Here is a 15,797-nt window from a genome sequence, read left to right as displayed (position 1 = left end):
ACTGTCACTGTCCCCGTGCAAATCCTGTCACGGAGGAGCCCTGCACTAGTGTGAAAGGTGACTTTCTCTACACATGCTAGTGCAGCACACGGACACGAGATTTCCAGCAGAGTAGATATCTCAGCATGGCTACACCAGTGCCCAGATCCCCACCGTAGATGTGGCTTAAGGATAAAACCTTACTGGTGCCAATAGGTCTCGAGAAAAATGCTCGAGAACCCCTCTAGTTACATCACATGCTGCTTTTCTGCAGGAACTGAAACCACGATGCAACAGAGTGCCAGGGTTGGCCGTTCAAACAGGGCTTTGCAAAGGAGTGTTAAACAGGCTGTGAGTTTGCAAAGTTGGCTGTTTCCGTTGGGTCAGCAAAAGAGCATAATTATTGTCTTGCACATTTACTGTCCCACGGCTTGCCAGTGGCTGAGCCTTCTGGCGGGAACCCTGCCACATTTCAGTTTATGGACTTACTGATTAAACATGTGGCCTTTATAGATTCTTCCTCTCCCCCCCCCTTCCACCCCCCCAACATGTCATACAAACATGAAAGCCAGCATTTTGTGCTCTGCTGCTGCCCTTAGGTTATCATCGTCCTCGCTCTTAGTCTGTAAGGACTGACTTGGGTTAAGTAAAAAAACAAAACAATAACACTTTTGGCATGGCGTTTCCCACGCTTACTGACACCTAGGCATCTCTTTTAGGGGGAGCGCTTTGGCCATTCACGTTTTAAACGCCACCTTCTCCAATTCTGCTCAAAGCAAGTCGCGCTCATGCCAGGTCTTGTCTACGCTCGGTAGCCCTCCTCGTGTTTTACTTTGGTGGAGCTGCATTCTGCTTAGCAACATGGGGAATGTTTGCCCAAGTAACCCAACTGTCCATACAAGACTCTGCGTTTTCTTTGGCTTGGAGTCCCCTAGGAGTCACTTGGTTACCTATTCTGTTTGCTCCCTCTGGCGCAGGCCACTGTGGGCAGACAGGAGACTGGGCTAGATGGACGTTGGTCTGACAGTCTGGCTGTTCTTCCGTAATACTATGCCCTGTCTGCTGGTCTGAGTCTGGCTTTGCCTAGAGAAGCTGATGAGCTGTGTCCTCGGGCGCTGGCTTCTAAACTGGACGGGCTGGTGTATTCATCTCTGGACTCCTTGGGAGCAAATGTGGTTCATTCTCTCCATCCATGTGCAGAATAAAATGGCAACAAAACACCCAGCTGTGGGCGAGCTGCTAATCAGCTGGGTGGGACTGGGATCTCTCCTGTGTGGCCACGTTGAGTATAGCTTACAGGGAACGCTGCTTGGGAACCAGAGATGACAGGTGAAGAGAGGAAAGGGGGCCCCCGGGGAAAGGCTGGGATCCCCCCTCTCTTCCTCAGTGACCACTATCGCTGTGCTGGGCAGTCCCACCCCCTCCCTCCCTTGCAGCTGGAGGTGTGTAGGGAGCTGGGGCTGTTGCTCTGCTTGACCCATTGCTATGGGTCAGTGCGGGGGGAGCCAGATCCCTGCTGCAGGCCTCAAACTTGTGTGCTCCCCCCCCCCCGTTAGTTCCTTCTCCCTGGTGGCGGGTTGTCAGCTCCTGACCATGGAGCTGAGGGGGTGCGTGTGATCCCTCCTGCCCCCTATGCATGGGGCACAGCCGTTTCTGGGTTTGGAATAAGGGCGAAGCGGTTTCTTTAAAGAGATCCCGCTGAGCGGGCTGCGGATCTGTGGAGTGCTGGGATTTGTCTGCGTTTGGAGAGTCCCCAACAAGCGGGGTGTAGAGGCAGCTTTGATCACAAACAAAGCCCAGCCGGTCGGTAGGTTTGTTTGAGGATTTTATCACCCCCCAAATTTCAGGGAGCGCTTGCCGCTGTTGCTAACAGCCCTGAAAGCGCGAGACGGGTGCCGCTCCGGGAAACGATGCGTCATTGGTGCCATCTGCTCTGGCACGGCTCTGCCAGGGAAAAATCTGCCTCTCGTCTCCTGCCTAGCTGCCCGGAGAGCTGAGCTGTCTGGAGTTGACTTTTGTGGCCTGCATCAACCACCAGCTTTGTTTTCACTTGTGGACTTTGTCTGGGTTTGGACCCCAGAGGCGGGAGCCGCTGAAGGGATAAGAACCGGCAGCTGCCGGCGTGCCTTGGCTCGGAATGGATGTCTGTTGGCGGCCGCCCGGTTTGCATTCGTGCCGGCAAGGTGTTGACGGCACTCACCATTCCGGGTTCTCTGCCACAGGAAGCAGAGGAATCTCAACTAGCATCCAGGTCTCAGCCAAGCCCCCTGTCCCGCCTGAATTGGAAAGATCCGGAGTGGGATCGAGCAGCTGCCACTCTCGCTGATCTCCCCGGGAATCGTGGCTCTTCAGCGCCTTTCTGGATCGGACTCCAGCTGCTCCAGAAGACGCCGACGCTCTTGTGTGTTTTCCGAAGGAGTCGAACAGCCTCTGTGGGCCTGACATACTTAGCAGTGCCGGAGCGGGAGGGAGGCTGCTGAGAGAGAGGGAACGGGATCAGATTGGCTGCATAAGATGCTGGAACGATCTTTCTCTCTTCTCATCCCCCCACCCCCCTGCCCTCCACCCACATAAGATCCTGGAATTCTCTCTCCCCTCACCCCCAGTCCTCCCTATGGCAATAGGAGCTGTCCATCGCTGGGGCTGTGAGCTGCAGCTGTGTGGGGTGGGGAACGTATGGCCCAGCTGGCCTGGATCCAGCCCCCGACGCTCCTCTACCCTCCTTCCCTCCCAGACCCCACACTCCAAGCCCGTTTCCTGGTAGCCCCCTCCCGCACATGGAACCCCTCCTTTTGACCCTGCTCCAGAGCGCCACACGTATGAACAAACACAATCCACTAGCAACGCCCCCTGGGCTCTGGTGTGCGAGGGAAGTGCGGGGAGGGTCTTTCTGCTTCTCACTTTTGTGTGCCCCCCCCACTGATTTTTTTTGTGTGGGTCAGCGGCCCCCCCAAAAGTTCCACACCCCTGCTAGAAGAAGGCTAAGCCCAGTAATAAATCCCCTTTCTGAAAGCTTGTGGCAGAGGGAGAAAACAAACTCGCTTTCTCTTCTAGAAACAATGTGGGCTGCTAGGGCAGCGTGACCCGCGTTGGCAGAGTTAGATTTTGAGCCTTTGACACTGGTATAAGTCGGCACCATCTTTTAGGTGTCTGCTTCATTCCTTTATTCCATGCCTCCGCATAGATGTAGCATTCTAGGTGGGGGGGGGGGGGGATTTCCAGCCGAGCTGGAGATGGGGAAAGACTGGCTCCGGAGCCTATTTCTCGGAGTTCCTGGGAACAAGGAAAAATCCCTTTCAATTGGATTCTGGAAAAAAAAAAAATCGGGGGGAGGCTTGAATTTGTTAGCGGGAATTCACTGAGCTCAGCTGGTTCCTTTGTGTGGCGTGGGAGCGGAGGAAGGGAGGGGATGCATGGAAGGGGGAGCCAGAAACAAGGCAATGCAACCAGTTGGCAACGCCAACGCCATCCACTTTGCCTGTGAACTGAATGGAAGGCGTTTGGACAGTGAACACATTGTTCGAGATACCGCCCCAGTGCGGGCCATGGGACGGTGCGCTGGGCAGGAAACTGTCTTCCTCTCCCTGTAACCGTTTTCTGAGCGTTCAACAGATTTTCCCCTCCTGAAGCAGGACAAGTCGTTGAAGTCTCAGACATTTTCAGAGTAATGCTTTTCACTGCAGGCCCATTGAAACATTTTGTGTTGATCATTTTAAAGCATTTTATTGTGATTCCCCGTTTGAACCTTATACCGGGCCTAATCAGCTTACATTTCTAAATGAAAAGCCATTTCCAGTCAGAAAGCTGGAGTTTTTCATTTGGCAAATGCATTTGGGTTTAAACTATTTTCATTTCTCTTTCAGTCGCTGAAATGGAGGCTGTTTTGCGAACGACTTTAGTTTTGACAAATTGTCATTTTCAATGGAAAAAACATTTCTGTCTAAAAACTCCTGATCACTTCCAGTAAGATGTTTCCCTGCCTCCGGTGCTTAGTCCTATGGGACTTGCTAGAGTGGAGAAGGCCCATCTAGTCATGTACCGTCTCTGACAGTGACCATAAAACAGTGTTTCTTAAACTGTGTTCCGGGGAGCACCGGTGTGCCGTGAGGCAGTCGGAGGTGTGCCGCGGAAAACAACAGTTCAAAATGGCCGCCCCCCTTTTTTTGCTCAATTTACTCCCCCTCCAATCTTTTTTTTTTCCCCTCAACAAAAAATCCTTGGTGTTCCTCATTAAAAAAACCCAAAGCATTGTTTAGTGTTCCTCGGTCCTAAAAAGTTCAAGAAACACTGCCATAAAGATGCAAAAATTTTGCAGTAGGCAGATGTGATGGGTATGTGTGAAATGTTCCAGTCTCACTGGCTCTGAACTTCCCCAGTGTTAGGGGGACAATTTCTGTTTCTCTAGTGAAGAGGCCGCCGCGTATGTAGCGGAGCTGCACACTTCGGTGGTTTTAAACGAGGGCTCCGAGTTTTGTGAATCCAGCCGAGCCAGCGTGAGCCACGCTTTGCCATGGCCGCAAAGGTGAAATGGCCCTGCTGTCAGGAAGAAAGAACCTTCTGGGATAGGAAACCTACCCCAATGAGAGAGACTCTTTCCAAGTAATAAGTGAGCTGACCAGACCCTGACCTCGGGCTGCAGAATTGAACCCAGATCCAAAGTCTCCCCAAGTTTATGAACATTCAGAACTGCAAGGTGTGGCTCTAGATCTGAAGTCTGGGGGGGGGGGGGGGGGGGTGCCGCTCCCCGGTTTTGGTCCTGTGGTGTATCGGGTTGTAGATATAGATCTTGTTATAGTAACTGAATTAGGTCACTGGGGTCAACCCAGCTGCTTTGGGCTTGTTCTAGTTAGTTCTGTGCTGTGCAATAAAACGGACACTTGCAACTCCTCAAACTCTCTGTATTTTCACTGATTTCTTCCTATACTGTGAAACTCCCCACGACGTAACAGATCCCTAATGTTAATACTGTAGGCCCAGGTATCAAATGTGGGTGCTGCACTGAAATAGGGATGTAAAAGGTTAAGCGGTTAACTGGTTACCCTTTATGCGTTAGTCTTACTGACCTGCTTACCTGGTAACTGGTTAGCCGATGACCTGGTCAGAATACCCCCCCCCCCCAGCTTGACCAGAGCAGCCCCACCCACAGTGCAGCAGGCCCGGCTGGGCTGGAGTAGCCCCCCACCCAGTGGGCCCAGTTGGAAGAACCCCCTGCCCATGTGGGCTGGCTGTCAGGACCCCACCACAAGGGCCCCTGCCTGGAATAGCCCCCAGATCCCAGCCCTCCAAGGTTAACCAGTTCAACATATCATTTAACCAGTTAACTTTTTAAACTGGTATTTACATCCCTGCACTGAAAGAGCTGTGTCTCCTATTCAGGGCTTCCTTGCCAAATGTCTTCTGTCGGCAGATTATGAATGTGAAGTACAATAGCTTATGCTTGATTGACTCCGGTTGTGGGCACTGTTTATTGTGAAGTAAGAACAACCCTATGTGGAGTTAATCAAGAAGACCTGCTCCAGAGTAGCTCCATGTAGTCTAGATTTCCTACAGCACTTAAAAACCCTTATCCCATTACAGTGGTAGGAACTTTCCCATAGAGCCCTTCGAGGGGCCTGAGTTGAGAGCCCGCTGCAGAGTGAATGTTGATCCTTTTGCATAAAAATTGTACTTCCCTTTTATGGGCTGGTTTCAGGATCTAAATGCAGACGGGTGCATCTTGCTTGAAGCCCGTGTCTTTGATGCCTGGGCTTCTCGGGATAGCGCGATCCAGGAGTACCCCAACTTCCAGCCAGCTGTGGGGCATCTGTTAAGGAGAGACAAAAAAAGCAAAGAAACTGGCTTAGACCAAAGCTATACAACGGAGGAAAGTTGACCTAAGATAAGCAACTCCAGCTATGAGCATAGTGTAGCTTGAGTCGACGTACCTTAGGTCGAATTTCTGCAGTCTCCCCACTGTGAGAAGTCAATGGGACAAACTCTCCTGTTGACTTCCCTTACTCCTCGCAATGAGGTGGAATACCGGAGTCAACCCAGGGGTCATCAGTGGTTGATTTAGCAGGTCTTTACTAGACCCGCTTAATCGAACCCTGGGAGATCGATCTCTGGAGTGTCAATCTCCAAGTAAGTGAAAAAAAAGCCCTTCATTGACTCTGAACATGGTAATTATTTCAGCTCCCCACAAATGAAACCAGAGGCAGAAAAAAGAAATCTAGTCTCCCACGTAAACTCTGAGGTTTGGAACATCCAGGGTAGACAAATAAGTATAGTCTGGTGCAGTGGTCAGTGATCTGTGGCGTCTGGGATCCGTGTGTGGCCCACGAGGCATTTTGTTACCATTTCCCACACGCAGGACTGCCAGATTGCGCTGGTTTCCGTCCAGTCATTTTTCCTACTGGCATTATTAAAGTGACACACACGTAAAGCAAGGGCACGTGCAGTGAGATGCGGTCTGATTGCACACAGCACTATGAGCCACATGTTCCCTCTGCAGCCAATCACCGTGCTGCTACGGTTCACTCAGCGCACCCTGCAAATTCTAGGTACGCAAGTACAGTTAGCAAAACTACCCTGTCCCGGGATAACGTCTTGATTACAGCCATCTTGCAGCCGACTGAGATGGAGGACCATATATGCAGTCTACTCATTAGCCTTGGTTGCCCATCGCTGGTCCAGTGTGTACTAGGTAAAGAGCTGTGTCTTTTGAGATGCACAATTAAGATCCCAGTTGGCAGATTTCCCAAAGCACGGTGTCCTGTTACCCAAACGAACACAGCTGAATTTCTCAACAGTTGTGCTCGAAGACCGCAGGTAAAATACTGGCCCTGGGTAAGTCAATGGGAGTTTTGCCAGTGATTAAAGGAGCCAGGGTTTCATGCTGAGAATATAAGCCTACTCTTGCAGGTCGACGCTTGCTTCCCCTGAAGGTAGTGTTGCTCATGTAGTTGAAAGATTTGCCGACACGGCTCTTCCAGCAGGGTTGGGGCGTTAATAAATAGATTCTGTTGGAGAACAGATGGCTGAGCTTAGACATTCCATTTAATGTTCACTATGGTTCCCTAATTACAAAAAAAACAATCTAAATATTTTCAGTACTAACTGAACCACGAACACGTCCCTGCTCACTGCTGGGTGGAAGTCAGCTTGGTTTGACTAAATAATAACCAAGCCCACGATTTTCATCTTATGTCTGTTGAGCAGTCAGCAAATTCCCTACCAATAAAATCCATCTGTTTACTTATGCTGTGTGTCGTGCATTTCGTTCAGTTTATTTTATAGCAAAATGACATTGGCTTGAAACACAAACAAATATTTGAGACCGAGGAAGGACTGGTGGAACCGCCAAGGGAGAATTGTAACGCAAAGCTGCCCTCAGTTTGTCTTTTTTTGCTCTCTGGATGCTGGAAAGAATTGACAGGAGAAACAGCAAAAGGAAACGGTAGACGATTTGGTAGACAAAAGGCTACTTCACCTATGGCAAAAAACCCCTAACGGTGGTTTCTAGTGTAGTGCAATGGAACGAAGTCCTTTGAGTGTGCTGACATTAGTGACAGAAGCAGAATGTGCTAAGAACCTACCAGGCTGTGTTTCTAAAATGTTCACTAAATTCATTTTAAGGTCCAGGCATTTTTCAAACAGGTAACAGTGTCGTGCAGCCCTCTCTCGCCTTGCGGCTTGAGAGGCCTGGGAGAAGGGAATGTTTCAGCATGTCAGTGAATCTTGTTCTACCATAAATACAGGTTTAGTAGTTATCCTAACAAGGTACACAGAATCATAGAACACTAGAACTGGAAGGGATCTTCAGAGGTTGTCAAGTCCGGTCCCCTGCCCTCACGGCAGGACCAAGCCTTGTCTAGATCACCACTGACAGATATTGATCTAATCTCTTCAATATCTCCAGCGATGGAGATTCCACAACTTCCCTCGGCAATTTGTCCCAGTGTTTAACCACCCTGACAGGAAGTTTTTCCTAATGTCCAACCTAAACTCCTCCCTTGCTGCAATTTAAGCCCATTGCTTCTTGTCCTGTCCTCAGAGGCCAAGGAGAACAATTTTTCTCCCTCTTCCTTGTAACACCCTGAAAGCTGCTCTCATGTCCCCCTCTCAAGTCGTCTTTTCTAAACTAAACAATTATTTCAGTCTTCCCTCATGGCTCATGTTGTCTAGACCTTTAATCTTTTTTGTTGCTTTTTTCTGGACCTTCTCCAATTTCTCCATGTTTTTCCTGAAATGTGGTGCCCAGAACTGGACATAATACTCCAGCTGAGGCTTAATCAGCTTTTGTAAGTGTACTCTCGCATACCCAGTGCTGAAGTAACACTACTCTTAGTGGGTATAGGCATGGCAATGGGGTTTTAACTGTAGAAAAAGGAAATCCTTATTAAACTCAGCAATCTGACTTGCCTCAATAGACTGTGAAACATGGAACATACTGGCGACTGTCTACATCTGAGAGCTGAGGGTGTTACCCGTTAGGTCGAGTGATAGACGTGTTCTGTGGCACTGAAGGTTCTGGAGTTACACCCTGCTGCCAGCTCCCACCACACCTGTTTTTCAGAAGAGCTGAGTTTTCACTGGGTTGGAATAGAAGGTTTCTTGTGCAGGTGATTCTCCTATCTATCAAACGAGGATAGCAATAATCACCTCTGTAGAGGGCTTCATGACCCTCCGGCGGGATTTGCTCTAGAAGAGCCCGGTATTATTCATTGGCTGCTGTGCTAAAACCTCAGAGCTGAAACGTGACGTGAAACCTACCCTTCCATTTTATGGGAAACAATGGAATTCCAGGCACATCCCATTTTCCTGGCACAATCAAACCCTGACCTTGCGCTGAGTTATGATAAATGGAATACAGCTGGTCCCCGACTTACGACCATCTGCACTTACGACCAAAGCGGTCGTAAATGCGGGCTCCGAGTTACGAACGCGAGCTGCACTTACGAACAATGGGTTTCGAGTTATGACCATTCCGAGTTACGGCCAAATGTTTGGTCCGTAACGCGTTCGTAACTCAGGGACCGGCTGTATTTCAGAGCATTGTGGATCAGGCAGGGTCTGAACAGAGAGTCAGATGCTGAAGCTATATAAATAGGGAAAGGTCTGGCTGAGTTTTGCTTTGAGGGAAGTAAATGCACTGAAATACAATCACTGTTGGGCATGCTCTCGTTCGTTAGCAAACTGGAAGATTTACCCAGCATGGCTTGGATCGTTAACTCCAATAAGTTTTAAAAACAATGAGTAGTCCTGTGGCATCATAGAAACTAACACAAATATGTAGGATCATGAGCTTTCGTGGGTAAAACCCAGTCCATCAGATGAGATGGAGTGGACATAACAATCCAAGATATGTAAAATAGCAAGAGCAGTTACCTGTCCGTTATAGGACCCAAGTTAATGAAACTAATTAAGTCAGCTGATTTTCTTCATTTAAATCATTGCTCTGGCATGGGGTTGGGAAAGAGGGCTTCAGTATTTAGGCTGCCCTGCGGAGAGAGGATAACCCCAATCCTGTCTCACTACAGCAGCTTGGGGCCAGGTGAAAAGCACCTGTCCGTGATCACTGCAGCTCCAACGGGCACATCTGGGGCAGACAGACAAATTATTTGAAATATTGCGTAAAAAGCGGTCCCTTTCTCTGCTCCTGCCCCCTGCTGGCCCGATGGGGTTATAGCTGTCCTGGTCCCCATCTCCGGCCTCTCGCTGCCCTCTTGTGGTCATTCTGCAGTATAACTTCCAGCCAGACCCCTTCCTTTCCATTCTATGGGAAACAATGGGATTCCACACACGTCCCATTTTCCTGGCAAATCAAACCCTGGCCTTGCTTTAAGTTGTGATAAAAGGAATCTGCACACTGAATTTGATGGGTCTAGCGCTTATCGTTTAGGAGGCATTCGTGAACAAATGGACTCCCTGGCAGACAGATGCACATGTCTAAAATATCTACTAAGAAGATGTGCAATGGAATTTAAACACCCCTAAGTACCCTGCAGCTAATGGGAGATTGAAATTGAGCAAAATGAGCACTAGCAAGTAGCAATGAGGAAGGGAACAGAAATGATGCTTTCAGCTTTGCCCTTCTCCTGCCAGAAGACTGGGCTGCAACACTGAGGCATGCCTGGCGTTACTTCCAGGGGCTGGGGGTGGCTTGATGAGGAAATGTTTCTTTGGGCGGCAGCAAGCCGATTTGTACAGCACTTGAGGGCCGTCGCAGGGAACCCTGGCAACAGAGAGAGCAACCATTTTAAAAACCACGCCCGTCTCTACCCCGTAGCGTCACGTCCTGTACGCTCCCCGCTGTGGCTTCTCTCTCCTGGCGCGCTGGGGAGAAGGGAACGCAGCGTCTGCCACAGATCTGGCAGCTCAGAAGTCCTGGGCGGGAGCAAAACCAATTGAGTCTCGTGCCTTTCGTCTCCAAGTCCCAATCCCACCCCCTTGCCTTTGACGGTGACTGACTCCTGCAGGCCAGGCTTAGGGGAGGGGGCACCCGCGTTTACGTAGGCAAAGGGGAGAACCACACGGTGAGCCTCAGCGTTCTGTCTTCCACGGGCTTCTGTCCTTTCTCTGCTGCGGGTGGGGAAGGGGCAGAGCCTGGCGGGGCCTTGGGTTTATTTTTTCTGGCAAGAGCAACAGGGCATCTTAAAGGGCCGAGCCCTCACTCCGTTTGTTAAACAGATACTTCCAGGACTTGCCTCTTCTCTCTAGCAGGTGCGGAGCCTTGCCTGCAGCGACGCCCGGCTCTCGAGCTGTGCGGGGCCTTGCCTGCAGCGACGCCCGGCTCTCGAGCTGTGCGGGGCCTTGCCTGCAGCGACGCCCGGCTCTCGAGCTGTGCGGGGCCTTGCCTGCAGCGACGCCCGGCTCTCGAGCTGTGCGGGGCCTTGCCTGCAGCGACGCCCGGCTCTCGAGCTGTGCGGGGCCTTGCCTGCAGCGACGCCCGGCTCTCGAGCTGTGCGGGGCCTTGCCTGCAGCGACGCCCGGCTCTCGAGCTGTGCGGGGCCTTGCCTGCAGAGACGCCCGGCTCTCGAGCTGTGCGGGGCCTTGCCTGCAGAGACGCCCGGCTCTCGAGCTGTGCGGGGCCTTGCCTGCAGAGACGCCCGGCTCTCGAGCTGTGCGGGGCCTTGCCTGCAGCGACGCCCGGCTCTCGAGCTGTGCGGGGCCTTGCCTGCAGCGACGCCCGGCTCTCGAGCTGTGCGGGGCCTTGCCTGCAGCGACGCCCGGCTCTCGAGCTGTGCGGGGCCTTGCCTGCAGCGACGCCCGGCTCTCGAGCTGTGCGGGGCCTTGCCTGCAGCGACGCCCGGCTCTCGAGCTGTGCGGGGCCTTGCCTGCAGAGATGCCCGGCTCTCTAGCTGTGCAAGGGTTTGCCTGCAGAGACGCCCGGCTCTCGAGCTGTGCGGAGCCTTGCCTGCAGAGACGCCCGGCTCTCGAGCTGTGCGGGGCCTTGCCTGCAGAGACGCCCGGCTCTCGAGCTGTGCGGGGCCTTGCCTGCAGAGACGCCCGGCTCTCGAGCTGTGCGGGGCCTTGCCTGCAGAGATGCCCGGCTCTCTAGCTGTGCAAGGGTTTGCCTGCAGAGACGCCCGGCTCTCGAGCTGTGCGGGGCCTTGCCTGCAGAGACGCCCGGCTCTCGAGCTGTGCGGGGCCTTGCCTGCAGAGACGCCCGGCTCTCGAGCTGTGCGGGGCCTTGCCTGCAGAGACGCCCGGCTCTCGAGCTGTGCGGGGCCTTGCCTGCAGAGATGCCCGGCTCTCGAGCTGTGCAAGGGTTTGCCTGCAGAGACGCCCGGCTCTCGAGCTGTGCGGGGCCTTGCCTGCAGAGACGCCCGGCTCTCGAGCTGTGCGGGGCCTTGCCTGCAGAGACGCCCGGCTCTCGAGCTGTGCGGGGCCTTGCCTGCAGAGACGCCCGGCTCTCGAGCTGTGCGGGGCCTTGCCTGCAGAGACGCCCGGCTCTCGAGCTGTGCGGGGCCTTGCCTGCAGAGATGCCCGGCTCTCTAGCTGTGCAAGGGTTTGCCTGCAGCGACGCCCGGCTCTCGAGCTGTGCAAGGCTTTGCCTGCAGCGACGCGCCTCTGCATTGCTGGGGTGTGTTCAGAACTGCTGTTAGGGATGCTGGAGCTATGGATCAGGGCAGGGGGGTCCACTTTGGGAATGTTACCCAGTAACCTGGTAAGTATCACCCTAAACGGGTAATGCTTACTCGGGGTGTAATAGTGTCGTCGATTAACCGATAGCAAAAGCATAGAGGTTAATGCTACAGACGACACGCATTTCCCTCCCCCCACCCTTGCCAGTAAATGTTTTAGCAGGTGGGCCAGCAGCCCGGCTCAGTCCTGGTTTGCGATGGGTCCAGAGCCTACCCCCTCTGCGGCTCTGCATTTAAAGTGCATTAGAGGCCAGGCAGCCCAGCTCAGTTCTGGCTCACGCCAGGTCTAGGAGCTCAGACCCCCCCCCCCCCCCAGACAGGGGCTGCTGTCACCCCGCGCTGCTGCCTCTTTATCAGAGGCAGCAGCACTGGGTGACAGACAGCTGGTCTGCATGATGAGCTGGTTTTTAAACTGGCTCCCTTCACGGACCAGCTCCCGCCTGGCGCCCTGCGCTGCTGCCTCTGATACACTGACTGCCGGCCCCGCCCCGGGGACTCGAGACTAGTCGAGTAACTGATATAAATTCACGAGGTTACTCGACTATCCAATTCACCGATATGGAGCAGCCCTAATGCTTACCGGTTCTGGAGCAGCTCTCCAGGCAGGGAGCAGCTCCAGCCTTGCAGGGGGCCTACCGCAGACTGGGGCTGCTCTTGTCTGGAACAGCCCCTGTCCACTGCGGGGGGGCTGGGAGCCAAGAGCCAGTGGCGGTCTCCAGCCCGGGCTCCCATTTTGACCCCAACGAGGAGCCGGGATTTCCCATTCCCGTTCCTGGATGCGGGGGCCCGCTCACCAAGCCAGGTGGGGGGTAGGTGGTTCCATGAGCTCAGCTCCCTTCCGCTCGTGACGTGGCTGGAGCCGAACGCGGGGGATAGGACACCGCTCACGAGCATCCCAGACCCGTGTCTCGTCCACGTGGCCTCTTCAGAGTCGCCGCGCTCTGTTGTGGCCGGAGCCTGAACACTGGACGGCCCTGTGCCCTTTATTTACGGGGCTTTAATCTCTCCCCCAGCACACAGCAGCAACCTTTACACTGGAGCTGCGCTTCCTAAGCACTTCCCCCAAAGGCCGTGGGGGTGGAAAAGGTGTCACTGCTTGGAGGCTTTCCTAGCCCTCGTGTTGCTTTCGCCCCCAGAGCGCTCCTTCCTGGACCCCATGTATACAGCTTGCCTGATAAGATTGACTCTCTACCCCCTAATCTGGCCTGGTGATCAGGGGTACCTCTGTCCAATTAACGCCCTCCCAAGGGAGCATCACCTAATTAGTCTGAGTAGTGACGAGAGTGTTGGGGCAGCCGGGCAGACGTGTCTGTGTGCTTAGCGCTTTGTATGTCATGACTGCTCGAAGTACCAGACGCCCACAGCCGGGAATCGAACCCGGGCATCCACAGGGTGCTGGGGTCTCGGAAAGAGCGTGCATCCCATCCCCTTCCAGGGGCTGGTCCATGCCAAGTAGTTGTTTTCAACCTGTGGTCCGTGGACCCCTGGGGATTCGCAGAATATGTCTTAAGATTTCCAAAGGGGTCTTGTAACCTCCATTTGACATTTGTTAGGGTCTGCAGATGAAAAACAGGTGGAAAACCAGTGCTGTAGAGGAAACAAGCATCCATCCATGTGCAGAATAATGTTTTCTGTGTGCACCAAGGCATGTGCTAATGTGCACCACCAGGGGAAACACGGACCTAGTTGTGGGTGCTTTGCTATCAGCTGGGTGGCACTGAAATTCCTCCTGAGCAGGCACTCTAGAACATACCTTCCAGGGAACGCTGCTGGTGACCAGGCCTGATGCCAAAGATAGAATGTGATCATGTAATTAAAGACTAGCACACTGCATCTGCAAGGGGCAGAATTAAAACAGAACGGGAATGGAATGCTAAGCAGTTCTCCAGCTACCAGAATTCTCCAGGATAGACAAGACCTGATTTTCTAATGCAAACAGCCAACAGGAAAGAGGAGGGGAAAACCCATTTTGGGCCTCCTTTTTATGGAAGAATAGGGCTCAAACCTCACATCCATTCCCTTGGTGGCCGTTCTTTGGGAATGGTGTGTACTTTGGCATGAGAGAGAGAGAGCGAGAGCGAGAGCTAAGTTCTAACCTGTGGAACTCCTTGCCAGAGGATGTGGTGAAGACCAGGACTTTAACAGGATTCAGAATATCACTAGATCAATTCATGGAGGTTAGGTCCATCATACTTATTGGCCAAAATGGGTAGGAATGGTGTCCCGAGCCTCTGTTTGTCAGAAGCTGGGAATGGGAGGCGGGAGGGATCACTTGATAATTCCCTGTTCTGTTCATTCCCACTGGGGGCCCCTGGCATTGGCCACCGTGGGCAGACAGGACACTGGGCACGATGGACCTTTGGTCTTATGTTCTCAATTTGCCCATTTTGTGGCACGTGATCCTCACCTGTCGTGAGCCAATGTAGCTGACCATGAGACAGCCCAAGACTGAGCGTGTCTCTTAACCGAGCCGGGGAATTTCCATTGCTCTGTTACTCATGTCTAACTTTGGTCCTTGCTTTGTAACCTCAGCGGCTCTGTTTGGAATAAGCTGTGCAGCGGTTCCCCACAGGAGTATCTGGCTCAGGTCTGTGCGTGACTTTTAACGCTCATTCTCCCACGTGGAAAGAAAAGGGTTAGTGGGTTACTCTCCTCCCACTGTGTGGCCACAACGTGGGAGTGTCCCCACTGCAGTGGGAGCTGGGATTCGAGAACCCCGAGCTCTGTGTGCGAGGTGGGTTTTTCCCGAGTCGCTAGACAGGCCTCGTGGCTGCAAAGGCGTTCCTTACAAATGAAGAATGCAGATGGTATCGCGAGCCTGCGTGGGCACAACCCGCTTCTGCGGACGTGCCCACGAAAGCGCATGATCCCATCGCCATGTTCTGTTTGTCTCGAAGATGCTGCAGGACTATTCATAGTTGTTTAAGTTTTTCCAGTTACAGGCTAACACGGCTCCCCCCTCTGAAACCTCACGCATCCGGCAGCCCAAGCCAGCCAGCACTGGACAGGCAAAGGGGAGGTTTGGAATAAGGGACAGATTTTTAAAAGAGCTGAATGTGCAGCAGCTTCCACTTAGGCACCTAAATGAGTCTGTCTGGCATGGACGGGAGACTTACCTTTGGTCTGGTGGGACGGGTGGGGCGGAGGGGGGAAAAACAGCTGGCTGCTCCATCCTGGCTCTCCCCCAACTCGCTGCGGACATGGCCCTGTGCCTTCCCATCTGCAAAGCCAGATGTATGCGGTGGGCGAGCTCTTGGTTCTGAAGTGCTTTGTGAGCGGCTGTGGCTTATGCAAAGTGTTATTAATTAACCCCCTTATAACGGGGTGGGTTTAGTAATGGCGTGTTATCAAACTATTCTTCTTCAAGGCTGGATGCAAGCAGGACCAGGAGACCTCACGGCTCTTCTCCAAATTTCCCCTGCAGTTTTGCTGAGGTTTTCTCCTTTCCTGTGTTTTGTTTGCCAACCATTTGTTACATGCTGGGGTTAAAACTCAGGCAGCCCGGCCCTTACGTGCGGAGATTACATCCTAAACAGGGCAGAGGCCGAGTAGACCGGAAAAGTTGGGAATCCAGGTGGGGCGGAAAGACTGGGAGCATTTTTGTAGCCATGAAACAGATGACTCAGGAAGTGAGAGGGGCTGTCACAGGTGGGCATGCCCTGCACTAGAGCAGGAGGGGTAAAAACCCTGTAG

At 52.9% G+C, this 15,797-nt stretch overlaps 1 protein-coding gene across 5 annotated transcripts in view; it reads left to right on the top strand.

The window, feature by feature from the left end:
- Window positions 1-15,797, top strand: part of GPSM1 (G protein signaling modulator 1) — a 162,867-nt gene that overhangs the window by 22,560 nt on the left and 124,510 nt on the right. The gene's annotated exons all lie outside the window — the stretch shown is intronic.

The sequence above is a fragment of the Pelodiscus sinensis genome, chromosome 22 (genome assembly GCF_049634645.1).
Source record: "Pelodiscus sinensis isolate JC-2024 chromosome 22, ASM4963464v1, whole genome shotgun sequence".
In the NCBI taxonomy this organism is placed as follows: Eukaryota; Metazoa; Chordata; order Testudines; family Trionychidae; genus Pelodiscus; species Pelodiscus sinensis.
The sequence above is the reverse complement of the archived record's forward strand: the minus strand, read 5'-3'. Positions and strand labels throughout refer to the sequence as shown.